This window comes from Miniopterus natalensis, chromosome 3 (assembly GCF_054644295.1).
Source record: "Miniopterus natalensis isolate mMinNat1 chromosome 3, mMinNat1.hap1, whole genome shotgun sequence".
In the NCBI taxonomy this organism is placed as follows: Eukaryota; Metazoa; Chordata; class Mammalia; order Chiroptera; family Miniopteridae; genus Miniopterus; species Miniopterus natalensis.
In genome coordinates this window covers 23,027,820-23,042,308 of record NC_142083.1, presented here as the reverse complement: position 1 = coordinate 23,042,308, position 14,489 = coordinate 23,027,820, and the positions used below count along the sequence as shown (strand labels likewise).

General features: G+C 41.8%; 1 long non-coding RNA gene across 1 annotated transcript in view; it reads right to left on the bottom strand.

Annotated features, from left to right (window-relative positions):
- Positions 1-1,039: 1,039 nt before the first annotated feature.
- Positions 1,040-14,489, bottom strand: part of LOC107540556 (uncharacterized) — a 113,173-nt gene continuing 99,723 nt past the window's right edge. Inside the window, exon 3 of the long non-coding RNA XR_015714249.1 lies at positions 1,040-1,170. This is a non-coding gene — a long non-coding RNA (uncharacterized LOC107540556). The remainder of the gene's footprint in view (positions 1,171-14,489) is intronic.

Sequence of the window (14,489 nt, the reverse complement as noted above, 5' to 3'; positions counted from 1 at the left end):
ACAAGAAGTAGGAGAAGTGGTAGCAATCCCTGCACCAGAGCCAGGGAACTTTGCAGATACAAGCAGAACCCTGGAACCTTGGTCCCAGCCAATGGCACAGCCATGGACAGTGTCCACCCAGCTCTCCCTTGGCTCAGAGCCTATCAGCAGCGAGAAGCAATCCGCATTATTCTCTCAAACTCTGAGTTTCCCTCCAGAAACTCAAACAAGGGGGAAAGGTCCCCCTTACATACACCATCAGCACAAGCACATGTAACCTGTACCCTGCAGAATGTTATATTAAAAAGGACCATTAGTAAGGGCTACGAGCAGGCTCTGCCATTGAAGGGTGATCTTAATCTTGATTTGCAGAAGTTGCAGGCCCCGTTCTTTGTGAGGTTTCCAGTGATATGACAGGTGGCACCTCTGATGGGTGTGAATATTCCCAAAACCCTTCTAGTCTGCATCTCAGGGCCACCCCCAAGCTGAGAGGGAGCCACAAGGAGGCATCATTTGATATAGCTATACGTAACTGTCAAGAAATATTCTTTTTATATCCTTCACTTGGAGATGAAAACATCATCTCCAGATGGATGTTTGAGGTTACTTCTCAAGAATTATGTTTCTTGCCCTGGCCAGGTGAGTCAGTTGGTTGGAGCATTGTCCTTACACCAAAAAGGTTGTGGGTTCAGTCCCCGGTAAGGGAACGCATGGGAGGAAATTGATTGATGTTTCTCTCTCACATCTCTCTCTCTTTCTCCCCCCTCTTTCCTCTCTCTCTTCCCCTCTCAAAGCAATAATAAAAAAAAATCCATATCCTTGAGTGAGATTTAGAAAAAGAAGAATTATGTTTCTTTAGGTCAAGCACTTAACTTCAGCTAAGATAAGTAAAAAGAAGACAGATTTTTACTGTAGGCACCTATAGGGCAGGGTCACTACTCAGCTTTGTAGAACACACAACGTATTTGCGTGTTACGTTTAATAAAATGTTATCGCGAGGTCAAGAAATTTGGATAGAGTCTCCATGATTAGACAACCTGATTCATGACTTACCCGATACATTTCATGATTTTTCAATCAGCAGGTGTGCTTGTTTTTCTGGGGGGCTTCAGATCACATATCTAAGACCCAATCTTCTTCCTTTAAATAACTAAGCTCATTTCTGGGTCTCGTGGAATTCACACATAGTACCTAAAATACAGAGCAGACAGGAGTTCCCTTTCTCTTGGAAACTTTAAAGGAAGTCTCAATGAATGGCAATCAACTGGAACTAATACTTGATCAATCAATTATGGTGAGAAACAGGAGTAAAGCAAGAGTACAGCACAGAAGCCCATGACAAGAGGAAACCTAAAACTATTGACAAAACAGATAGGAAATTTAAAACATTTTCCATCAATACTGATTTGAGCATAGGAATAAATGTTTGGCTAATGCATTTTACCAGCTGTAATTTCATTTTGAACTGCCATAAGATGTCATAAGACCACTGAGAGGAAATTGGGGGGAAAAGCCTAAATTTTTAAAAAATCATTTTTATGGCATTTATACTGGAATTAGTTCTAGAATAATGCAGTTTTACAGCTATAATTCAAACTAGGTTTTAGTCTATTGGTTTAATTGCAGCATATCTAAAATTTAGAAGTTTTTATAGCCCTCAATCCCATATAATGGCGGTTAAAAACCTTAGAGAAAATTCAATTATCATAGAGAAGAGTTTAGTTCCCCCTTTTTTTTTTTTTTTTCTTAAAGATGGACTGCATATGGAGACCTGGTAAATAAATAGCAGCTTCCAAATGCCCAACCCAATGTTTATAAAAATGGAGCAAATCTAATCCAGAAGCACTACAGAGGGACATGCAGATTATTAATATGGCACAGGAATATAAAAAAGATTTTTTTTCTCTAAGATAGTAATTTTTGCTCAGGTAAAATATATCCTGGTGCTGGCATAACTTTAAATATATCGATGACAAAACAATTGCACAAATGTCTATAAATACACCTGGAATCAGAAAGAATTCAGAAAGGCCCCCATAATGCTGAGGGCTAGAGGTCTCACGTTTTATCTTAAACTAGAAAAGGGAAGGTGCACTAGGTCTTCAGGATGCTGGCACATCAGCTACCAAGGGCAGCTGCGCACCCGGCAGCTGTTTTAAGGGGCACCTCCTGCCCTATGGATGAGCAACTGCCTGCAGCACTGGGTTAGCACCTTTTTTTTTTTTTTTATAATTTTTTATTTTTGTTTAAAGTATTACAGATGTCCCTTTTTCTCCCCAATGACCCTTTCCCCCCCCCCCATCCCTTCCCCCTCCCCAGTCCCTCTCCGCACCATTGTCCGTGTCCTCGGGTTGTGCATATGTTCATATAAATTCTTTGGTTACTCTCTTCCCCTCCACCCCCTCTCCCCCTTCCCTCTGACATTCGTCAGTCTCAACTATGCTTCCATGTCATTGAATCTATTCTGCTCGTCAGTTTATTAAGTTCTTTAGATTCCACGTATAAGCGAGATCATGTGATTTCTTCACACACTGACTTAATTAGAGCCTTTCCTCCAAGTTATAACTTTTTCTCAAAAAGGGGCAGAATAGGAAGTGGAGTGGGTTGTGGGGCAAGGGTGGAATTCAAATTTAGACTTCAAATTTAGAGAGCATTTAATCCAAATCTCTCTGTTTCGTCCAAGAAAATGAGATCCAAAGAAATTAAGTGGCTTGCCCATGATCAGAGAGCTAGTTCTTGGTGACCTACCTAGAACCCAGCCTCCTGATCCCTGCTCTGTGGCAGCTTCTCCTACACCAGGGACCTTCTCTCCTGGGGTGGGTGTCCCCTTGTCTCGCCCTTCTCTCCTCCAGCTTGTAAGATGTCTTTAACTGGCTGACAGGAGTCACAGGAGGACCTGGCCATCGTGTCTGAATGGGAAGCATGGGCTCCTGGGCTGCACTTGCACTCAGCTGTGGAAGAGATTTTTATTTGCAGGATTCCACTGAGAAGCAAGTTCAAGTGTGTTACATTTATTAATGTCTGTCTCAGGGCCTCTGCACACAGTGCTTTATCAATATACATGCATTATGCATCATGCCTGGCTTGTGACCTGGTGTGTCAAGAAGAACCAAGGGCTGCAGCAGCTCAGCAGATAGTTTCAGTCACTGTGAGCCCCCCGCAATGACCTGTAGCCTTCATCTGTAGTCTTGTCATTCCTACAGTGAGGCAGTACTAAATGGATTATTTCAAAACCAAATATTTAAGAAAGGATATATAAAATATAAAATATACAACAGATTTGTTTAACGTATAACAAAGTCAACTTTCCTTATTGGAGTTGGGATTTGGAACAGGGGGGATGTACATTTATGCATATTAGTGTTGTGCCAAGAGCCTTGATTTATTTCAAAACCGTGAAGTTTCCATTACTCCTGGCAAATTTTAGAAATTTTCTTTAAGGGAATCATTTGTTTGCTATTCTACTGAATGATGCTTTATGTTGTGTGTTTGTGTGTGTGTATGGTGTGTCTGTGTTTTAATCTACTTATACCTTCTCATATCCACTAATTATTTTTATTGGTTTAATTTCATATGTATTTAAAGAGATTTGTAAAGTAAGTCAAATCCATTTTCATTTTAAAGGATGCTTTTTCATTAAATAATGTCTTTTTAAACAAATTTTTTTAACTTACACTAGAAATTGCATCAATAGTATAAAGGAGAGACTAATTATAACAGAAATTTGTTCGTATTCCATTAAAATCATTATGTAAAATGAACCATATCCCACCAACTATCCCTAGTAGAGTATTATGGGATGGAGCAGTAGGACACAGCTACCTGTGGTCCTGTCTGATTTCCAGTGGCTTTCTCATCCTCCCGCCATAGTGCTAGTGTCCTTTCAGATTCTAAGATTTGCCCCACAGGATGGCTATGGTGCCTTCTAGAAGCAGATCCAGTGGCTATTCCAGCTGCTCTCACTCTAGCTACGGAATCAGAGCCTTGCTTCTCTACTTCCAGACAGCATTCTTTCTCCTTGGCCAGGAAATTTTGTCTGTCATGGGTATTTCAGACGCAGGGATCTGAGAAGGGTAAAGAAGCTTATGAGTTCCTTGGCTCTGCATGTCAGACCCTCCCCTCATTATAGCCTTGGTTAGCATTGATTCCTAGGTACTAGGGTCAAGGAGCTAAAGAATGAACTTTATCAATTGCTGGTGCTACAAAATGTGCGGGAACCTGGCAGTGGTAGGAACCCAATGACTATCCCATGGGCTAGTCACCCCAGGAGGGTAGAATTTCATAGGCAATCTTAGGCATCAGGCTTTGTCTTCTCTAACTCCTAGTCAGAAAGGGCTGGAACTGTGCCCAGTGGGCACAGTGCATGGTGATTCAAGCTGTGCATTTTATTAATCATCCGCTGAGCGCCGTACCTCCTCCAGAAGCCTGACCTAAAATTATTAAGAATATGCACCATCATGAAACAGCCCTAATACCTGCTAAGTACTTGTTTAGAGCCTTTCCAAGATGTCGGGGTAGGTCTGCACCTGTACGCTGGCCCACGCGTGCCTTTCTCGGGAAAGCCGTCTCCCGATCCCGAGTGGCTGCCAGCGCCCGCTGGCCTCTCCCCGCCAGGGCTTTAGGAGGCGAAGCAGCACGGAAGCGGGCCTGGGAGTGAGCTGCCCGAGACAGGTTGTAACTTCGTACCATTGCTAAGGAGTCGCTAAGCAAACATTACAAACAGAAAGGGGGAAATGCTCCTTTAATTCCAGCAAAGGAAAGCAAAAAGTTAGCTCCTTGGACAAGAGAAATAAAGGAAAGGGGGGAGTTATCTTCTCCACGCTTGTCTCTAAACAGCGTTTGCGCGCAGCTGAAGGCGGCCTCCCAGAGGCAGGGAGGGAGCCACGGGGGCCCGATCCCCAGCCAGAGCCCGAGCCAAACCCTCTCTGCCCGACAGTGAGGAGAAAATCAGGTTTCTCTCTGAACAGCAACGCAAAGTGAAGCGCCCTCGCATGTCGCTGAGCTCCAACACGTGAAGACTCAAGGAGATAAGAGACCTGGCCCTGCCCGCGGGAGCTGCCAGCTGCTCTGGCACACGAGTGAGTCACTCCCCACAGGATAGCTGGGCAGTGACACAGGCGAGCAGGCCAATTTGCCACGAGTGGCTCTTAAAGCAAGCAGCCCAGAATGATTCTCTCCCCCCGGCCCTTGGCCACGGTTTCGGTTTCCTAAACTTTTATCCTCATGCTCGACCTCTCCACTGAACCCTTGATGTGTGTCTTACCTGACTATTTGACTGTGAATATAAAACTTTTTCCCCAGGCCTGTTCCTCCTCTAGCCCTCCCCATCTCAGCAATGATTCTGCCCCGGACTTAGTATCTCAAATCAAGAGCCTGGGAATCACTTTGATGCCTGTGTTTCCCTCACACTCATGTACAATCCATCAAACCCTACCGGTTCTACCTCCAGCACTTAACCTGAGCCCACCCACCTCTTGCCACGGCCACACCACCACCATCTGTGGCCTTCACTACTGCACTGGCCTCTGCCCACTCCTGTTCCTCTGTGGACTGTTCTTCATAATGTAGCCAGAGGTCACTTTCCTTCCTCCCCCCCCCCCCCAAGGGCATTTGCAGGAATATTTCCTGGCCAGGAATGCACTTCTCCCTGACCTGCACTTGCTGGTGCCATTCTTGTCCATCCTGACTTCCTGATCGGAAGAAGCACTTGATCATCCTTTGTCCCTATACCCAATTTTGTCACAAAACTTTATTACAACCTGCTATGCTATTGCTTATTTGTTTACATGTTGACTGCCTGGCTTCCCCTAGAGGATTATGCTCCAAAGGTAGGAGACTGGGTCCTTCTGGTTTGTTACTATGTATCCAGTTCCCAGAATAATGCCCGGCACACAGTAGGTACTTAATAAATGCTGATTGAATAAGTAACCAAATATATGAATGAATGTTCCAGTCCTCTCTGTTGAAGTGAGCCAACACAACAACATGAAAGAAATGAAAACCCCAAAAGGTGATTGTAGTGAAGACACTTCTTGCCTTCTCACACGCTCATGCCTGTTTTCTGATCACAGGCTCCATCTCTCATTGGTGATCCTGCTCCGGCCCTTTGGGTTGGTATGATCATGAGACTCCCACTAACTCCTGCTCTCTACTTATTCTAGAGCAGCTGGGGAGCACTCCCATGGGATGACCATGGCCTGGCCTGTAGCCGGTGAACGCACAGCCCATCCCATGGCCCCACACTCTGCCTTCTTTGATCTCCCTCACGGGGCTTCAGAGGAATCCAGAAGACATCACAACAGGCTAAAGAAGAAAGGAAAGCTTTCTAGGAAAGTCTAGAATGTGAGTGTAGCCTCAAAGCTTGGTGAATAAAATGACCTCACTTTAAGGATATCAGTGTTCTCAACCTTTTTTCACCCACAAAAGGAGTCTTTTTAGACTTTTCCTAATCACTCCTTTCCATGGAACAGCTATGCTGTATATCTGTTTACGTACTATGGCCCTTTACAGGTCCGCAAACCATCATCATATCTTTTTTCACTCCCTACCCCAAACCAATTTTTGCCTCCTTGGGGGAAATATCACTCTGTAGAAGGCATGTCATGTATGTTTCTCTTGTATGAAAATATATTCTTCTGAGATCTTATCCTACTATTATTGGACAAATTTTCCTTAAGAAACATTTTTTCCAGTGTGGGTTACATAAGAGAATGTTAGAATCCTCTTAGGGGAAAAAATTGAGCCCCTCAAAAAATTATCTGGGGATGGCAGAAGAAGAACACTTCATCTCTCCCAGGGTTTTGTTCTCTGGCTCTAGGCTTCAAGGAGTTCATATGTCTTAGTAGGGTGAGAGGTGGCCCCTGAATCATGGGGAGAAGGTGGGCATTGAGAAGGCTGCCTCTCTTGGAGCAGACATGACCTAGAAATTAGAAAAATATTTTGTGAGCTAGCTTATTACTTCACATTACTCTATATCTATATACACTTGATATCTCTGTGAATTCATGAATCAGCAAGAGTTGGAAAGAAAGGTAAGGAAGTAAAGAGAGGAAAGTGGGCATTCAGTGGCATGTTCAGTGGGATCAGTGAGGACCACTAGCCCTTTTACTGAAGATGTAAGGACAGCTACATAGAAGATATGGAAATCAAACGTTGCCTAGGTCTCAATTTTCCATAGCATTGACCTTAACTGAACCAAACTGGCCTGCCTCATTCCTGCCTTCACAGATTCTTTCAACAAACATTTGAGGGTCAAGTATTTGTGAATACATAAAAATGCAAAGGTCAAGATAGATTGACTTCATTCCCCAAAGAGCCTACAGCCCACAGGGAAAATACACAGATGATCAGATTAGTAGAATTGTTGAGTAGAGTAAGTATAGGATTCCCCAGTGTCTGCTCCAGCCCTCCAGATTGTGGTTCACTGAGATACACTCACTGCTATTGTTCTTCAAGGATGCACTTGCCATTGGGGAAAGTTAATCGCATTTGTACTTCCAAATTCATTGTTTTTAAGGAGCATAATCAAGCAGCATAATGTCAAGCTGCTACGTAAATTAAGGCCTCTTGTTTCATTTTACTCTCCCCACAAAATCAGTAATTGCAATGAAAGAAACAATTACCTTTGCTTAGCAAGATCTGTTTTTAAATAACCAATGTTTGTTCTTCATTGACAATGTCTCTACTAAGAGCACCCCTAGTGAGTCCTTCTGCTCTGGTACCTAAAGAAGAGACAGGCCACAAGTGAATGGTCTAATGGCCCCATAGTTCCTTCATTCTCAAGACTTTAAATAACAAGAAAATCAAGTCTGTACATGGGATCCTGGGAACTGGGGCTTGCTCCAGACAGCTTTTGAGGATATGGACTGTCCAGAGAAAAAGAGAGAGGTGGGGCCCCAAAAGATAGAAGAGGCTCTATGAGAAGGACCAAGACTTTTTTCTTGGTTAGTTCTTAAAGGTAATATGTCCATTTCATAAGGTGTTATAATGGCATCTCTTGTTCTGTTGGCCTTTACACATCATTAGAACCCACCCAGGTCAACAGATATCCTTGAACACCAGCCAGCTCCCACAGCCAACCTCAGCCACCTAGCCACAGTGCAGGAGCCTGCTAAATCTTCCCATCCTGTTTAGAAATTGCAGAGGCCAATACAGTGGTTGGCCTGCTGAATGATTCCTCAAGAAACCCAATTCTGAAAGTCCATTTCTTATCCTACATGAGCTTACCTGCTGAGCACTCCTACACAGTCAACCCCTCCCTCCAGCAGGAGACCTGAGCTCTAACAAGTTGTCCTAATGCTCACACTTCATAGCCTCCTCTACATGGCCACTGCCAGTTCACAGTCCTCTCATGTAGAATTCTTACAGAACTCCTTGTCTTATCAGTAGAATAGCCGAAGAGTATAGAGCAGGGTTTCAAGCATGTTTCAATAACATGGTTCTCACCTTTGAGATCCCTGTGCTTCCATATTGTAGACCACTAGCTGGGGAAATTTACCTTAAAGATTAACTATAACTTTCTTTATCCTTACATGATCTAACACTGTTTATCCAGCTGGCCTCTAACATTAGAGATCAAATTGATCTCCAAGAGTGAAGAGAAAATTCCTTTCGAGCACTCTGGATTCTTTTCTTGAGCTTCCCAGGTCAGATGCTAAGTTTCAGAAGAACTTGGGGACTTTGAGATGTTTCCATGTTTTCAAAGCCCTTCTGGCAACTGACTGTCCCCCTACTGGCCACTTAATGCTTTTCTCCACTGCAGTGAAAAGTAGACCACTCCCATGGTAGAAAAAACAACTCATTGAAAGGATATCTTTCATTTGCCCCTCAGGAAAGTTCCAGAATTCCATTAGATCCCCAAATTCCACCAGTTCAAATAAAAATATATATATTTATACATCCCCACATAGGTGAATCATGTCACAAAAACAAGACACAGATTGACTATATTTCTCTGATAAACTCTCCCATCATCTTACCTTTTCCAAAGATGAGCAAAAAGCCCTAATTAAATTTCTTCCCTTGTTTTATTTCATTTGACCTCAAACTTAAATGCTGTGGTTTCCTTAGAAACCATTACAGCCTGAAACTTTCATGGCCAGTTTCCAGCTACAAACTCAAGCTTATCTATGAACGTAGTTTTTAAAGAGTATTGAAATAGAACTTAGAAACTGAGATCTTAGTGTTTTTATAATAAGGACTTATTAGCAAAGAAATGAAAAAGATAAGGAAATAAAGTTTTGAATGTGAAATTGAGTATACTGTCCCTTATAAGCCATACCTCCAAAATGTGCTATATAAGTAGCTGAGCATGCTGGTGTCTCTTGAAATTTGCTGAGAATAAATTTGAAATCACATTTCCATGGAAATAATTGCCTATCCTCCAGAGCAATGGTTCCTAGCTTTTTCAAAGATCCCTTTTGAATACCAAGAAATTTAGTCAGAACTCCTACATAATTGGAAAAATGCAGAATATACGCAGAGAGAGAGAGACTCACAGGTCCTTGCATTAATTCCACAGTCCCTCAGGAGCCTGGGTCCCACCAGCTGGCTTCCACAGATGCTGTGCTGCGAAGCCACAAAATTATCCAGAAATGACTCCCCTGTGCAAACATCCTGGATGTGCTCACTGCTCATATAAACACTTCATAGATCACCATGTCTACGGTAGATTTGCCTGTTTCAGAAAACAAAAGTCCTCCATTTTTTCTTTTAGTTTTAATAAGAGTACTATTGGTGTTTTATACCTCCTAAATTTACCTTTCTAGTATTCTCTAATTAAATCTAAAAACTGTTCACCTCTTCTCAAGCATAGGGTGGAATTGTGAGAACCCAGAAAATTCATGAAGGACCTTTCTATATGCAAATAATAACTGTGATAACTTATCATTCTCACCATCGAATGATTATCCACATAAATCTTGACTGTGCCGTTAAGAGCTGCGTTAAATCATCCCGCGGTCCATTGCATTGTGGGTGATAAGCCAGGACTTCACATAGTTAACCTGCTGCACTTTCACAGGAAATTCACACCCCCATCTGTCTGCAAGAATCTCTGAAAGAAATCCAGGCTGAAAATGAACCCTACCAACCATCACTTTGCTCGTGGGCATAAGAACGCGTCACACCGCTTCCCAATATCACAAAAGTTGCCCCTACAAAAAATGTTGGCCCTTTTGAGAGGAATTTTTTAATTTCCACACTCTCTAGGAGACCTTCCCTGGACAGACAAGGAATATTGTGAGCTCTTGTTTAGAAAGTCACCTTTCCCAGCCTCTGGCCTGTCTCACAACCTACATATTCTGCACGTGCCTTAAGGTCACAGAATCTCCAACATTATTTGCGCAGCATAAATTCAAGGGATTCATAAACTTGGATGGGAAGGAAAATTACATCTTTATTTTCACTAACCTCTAACGGAAATTTAGCATTTCCTTCAAATGTGAGTGCAGGCAACAAACCATAGTCTCAGAGACTTTATGGCCAAGAGAAATCACAGATATTTTCATATCACGTTACAGTTGTGCAGATATCTCAAAATATTTACTCTCATCACTATTTCAAAAGTCAGGTGGCTGTTAGGCCTGCCATGAGCGCTTGAGCTTGCTTTTAATATGGTAATAAAGAAGCCTGCATATCACTAAATCACCAGTTTAATAAGTATATATATTTGGTAATTGCATTTTAACAAAATTGGTTTTCTTTATAATCCTATATATTTAATTTTGTGCATTAAAATGTTATTTGAAGAAACGGTCCATGATTCTATTTAATGTGCCACACATGACAAATAACAACTAACATGTATGAGGTACTCATTACAGAAGTACCAGGCACTGTGTTACATGCTTTCCATCCGTTAATTATTACGATAATCCTCTTAGGTAAGTTCTGATTACCCTCATTTTACAGATGGGGCAACTGAAGCTGAGATTGGTTAAGGGACTTATTAGATAACACAACCAGCAAATGATGGAGCAAAGATTCAAATCAGGCAGTCAGACTCCTCTCAGTCCCTTCACCACCCTACCTCTCCAGCCAGCTACCGCCAGGCAGCGTGGAAGCTGAAGAGAAAACTCCACATCAAACTGAGCAGAGGTAATGCACAAAGCTTCCGTTTCCTTGTCTTGCAAAACAAGGGTAGAAAAGACCTACCTTGCAGGGCTGAAAATTAAATAAAATTTATATATCAAGTGCTAAGTGTGTCCACTGCATAAATTCCTCAAAATGGTAGTTATTCTCATTTCTGCTATGATTTTTATGAAGGTAGACACAAAAGGCTGTGAACAAAGATGAAGCAGATGGAGCAAACCAAACTTGTGGGAGTCAGGGAATGAACTGGAAACTGTGTTCGGAATAGAGGTCAAGCAACTGACATTTGCAGTAACTTACCACACACCTCTAACCCCATAAGACTTAAAACTCTATCTATTGCCTCTCTTTCCCCCCAAAATTTGTCCCCGCTCATGTATTTCCTTACTTGGCAAAAGTTGCTACATTCAACTTTTTGCACCTTCTTTCTTGCCCTACTCATCTCATCTCACCCATAAAGCCTGCCAACCTGCCCCAGAAATATCTCCTACAATTCCAAATTTGACTCAAGCACTGAATTTAATTCCTTCTCAAAACTAGCACCAGAGGACCAAAGAAAATCTGTACCAATGCTGGAAAGTTGGAAAGACTGAAAATAACATTCAAATGATATTCAACATTTTTTCAAGCACTATAGTAAAGTGAAACAGGCCAAAGTATAGGATACTCTGGCCCACAATGGCCAGATGCAAGGGGACCCCACCTGGGAACAAGTGGGAACAGGGGCAACTCCTGGCTTGGAGAGGGTGAGGGGTATATGTATGTTTTGCCTACCTCACTTCCTTCTTTGGGGGAACTGTACTTCCCCCACTGGAGCCTCCAAATGTAGAACCTGTCACACCCTAACCACAGAGTTAACCAAACTTGGTCAAACAAACTTCCTCTCCTGGGAATTCAACCTTGATGGAGACATGCAGGAAAAGAGAGTTGGTGTTGAATTGTAGGTTTGACAGCCACACCCTAGAGAGGTAGTCCAGCTCTTATTTCTAAGATCTCCAGAGCTGAAACATGTCCTGTCCTGCCTAGGCTCAGCGGCTCTGTCTTCCTTTGATTCTATAAAATATTCCAGTGTTTCTTGTATTACTATGCTTTATAACATACACACACACTACATATGTCTTTCTACATGGACCAATAAATCATAATCAAGGTTTAAGAATAAAACTGCAAAAATAAAAGAGAATTCCTAGAAAAGGTTTGCTGCAAGGCAGTGGGGTGGGACTCGTGGCAGACTCAAAGGAGAGGGAAGAATTATGTGCTAATTCTGCTAAGCAAAGGGGAAACCATTAAAATGACTTGAGAGTTAAAGAAATGTAAAATCTAACAAAGTAGGGAAGAATGCGAGAGCAATCTTAGCGAGGCTGAGGGCTTTGCTCAGCTCACAGTTAATCTAATACTTGGTGAGAGTTAATTTGAACCCTTATGACATGGACTGTAAGACCATCCCATTTGAAGGGTGTGGGCTATAGGAGTCTCAGAAGTTCCCAGTAGATGACTATATAAAAGCTCCATATGTCCATCTGACGCACAAGAAGAGCTGGGCATCCAAGGCATGGATCCCAGGCAAAATTTCCTCAGAGAAGCAACATCTTTCTGGTTAGGATGGGGACCTCAATATACCTAGAGTAGTATATTACTCAGCTCAGGTTGTCATAACAAAATACCATAGACTGGGTGGCTTAAACAACAGAAATTCATTTCTCACAGTTCTGGGGGTAGAAGTCTGAGATCAAGCTGTCAGCATTGTCTGATTCGGGTGAAGACCCTCTTCCTGGCCTGCAGACAGTGCCTACTTACTGTGTACTCACGTGGAGAGAGAGGAAGCGGCTCTCTGCCGTCTCTTCTTACAAGGGCACTAATCCCATTATAGGGACCCCACCCTGGTGACCCCATCTAAACCTAGTCACATCCCAAAGGCCTCACCTCCTAATACAATCACTCTTAGATTAGAACTTCAACATATGAATTGGGAGGTCAGGGACACAATTCAGTCCATTAGCAAATGCTGAAACTACCTTTTTGATATCATTTAACTCTTGGAAGGTGTTAACAGGTTATCATCTATCTTAAATTACTTTCACATAAACACGCAATGCTATGATATGTTGGTTTAAGTTACACTTTAGGCACAGTCAGTGGCCTCATGGAGAACCCCAGCCTGTGCTCAGTATTCTCACTAGCAAATCCACACACCAAGGTGGCTACAGCAAGAGCTACAGGCACCCAAATCTCCATCAACACCCAAAGATTTCCTAATTAATATAGAGAGAATCAGAAAATGTTTTTTGTTGGTGAAATGTGTGGTGTTCAAGCTATATGATTGAATAAAATATGTTACTAACAGTCCTTACACCTCATAATAGGAGAGAAGAGGAACCTATAAATAGTGCCACCAACATTTGATGTCTTAAGACTCCTGCATCCAGCCTCTGAGTTGGGAGAAATCTTGCCTGTGGATAATGTCATATCTTCCCCTATATGAACCTTCTGTGCAATGTGGTCAGATCACCCACAAGACAGAGAACTAGTGTGTCACTGATAACAGTAGTTTGTTTAATAATATCTCTGTGGAGGGCAGAGTCTGGTTTGAGATCTGCTTTCTTTCTAACCTGCTTGAGCCATCACCAGCCACCAAAAAGAACCTAAGAGTTTCTGACAATTGAATAGGCCAGTTCCCAGCAGAAGATTAGAATATCGATGCTTATATGTTACACTGAAGAGCAACCTGTGTGCGTTTGGTATTTTAATTGCTTTTGGATAATTTTGTCTATCACAATGAGCGGATTAGCTTGGTGATTTCATTAAAATGCGTGATTTATTTTAGCCTTGAGATTTTAAGCTGAAAGTTTTAAGAGAATTTGGCTAGGTTTGTAAACAGCGCTGGGATGCTTAAAAATACTTTAGATTTACTATATCCATAAGTTTAATTTATTACATAAACTACAGAGGAGAAATCAAATATATCATATTTATAAATGCAGTAAAAATGTTTAAAGGAATTTAATTAACCAACTTCTAAATGGGGCTGATTATTTAAGGTAGTTTTGTCTGTTCAACTGGAAACTAATAAAAGTACCCTTGAACAGGATTGTTAAAGTTCACTGGCTTTATTTTAAAAATAAATAAATAAGATTTATAAGTGGGATTATAGGCTTAAAAGAAACAAGACTTTTACATTTTTTTATTTGAATAAATTGAATATTAATCTAAAAACAGAAATAGATGTAAGTCATTCCTTTTAGAGAGGAAAAATGCCACCTTAAAGACCAAAAATACTTAGATCAACAAATCAGAACTTATGAGTAGCTGTTAACTGAGATACTGTTCCCACAGAAGGAATCAAATTTCTAGGAAAGGCGTCTAACTTTCTGATTACGTACCCCAAGTAGTAAAACACTCTTGAGAATGTGTCTTTAATG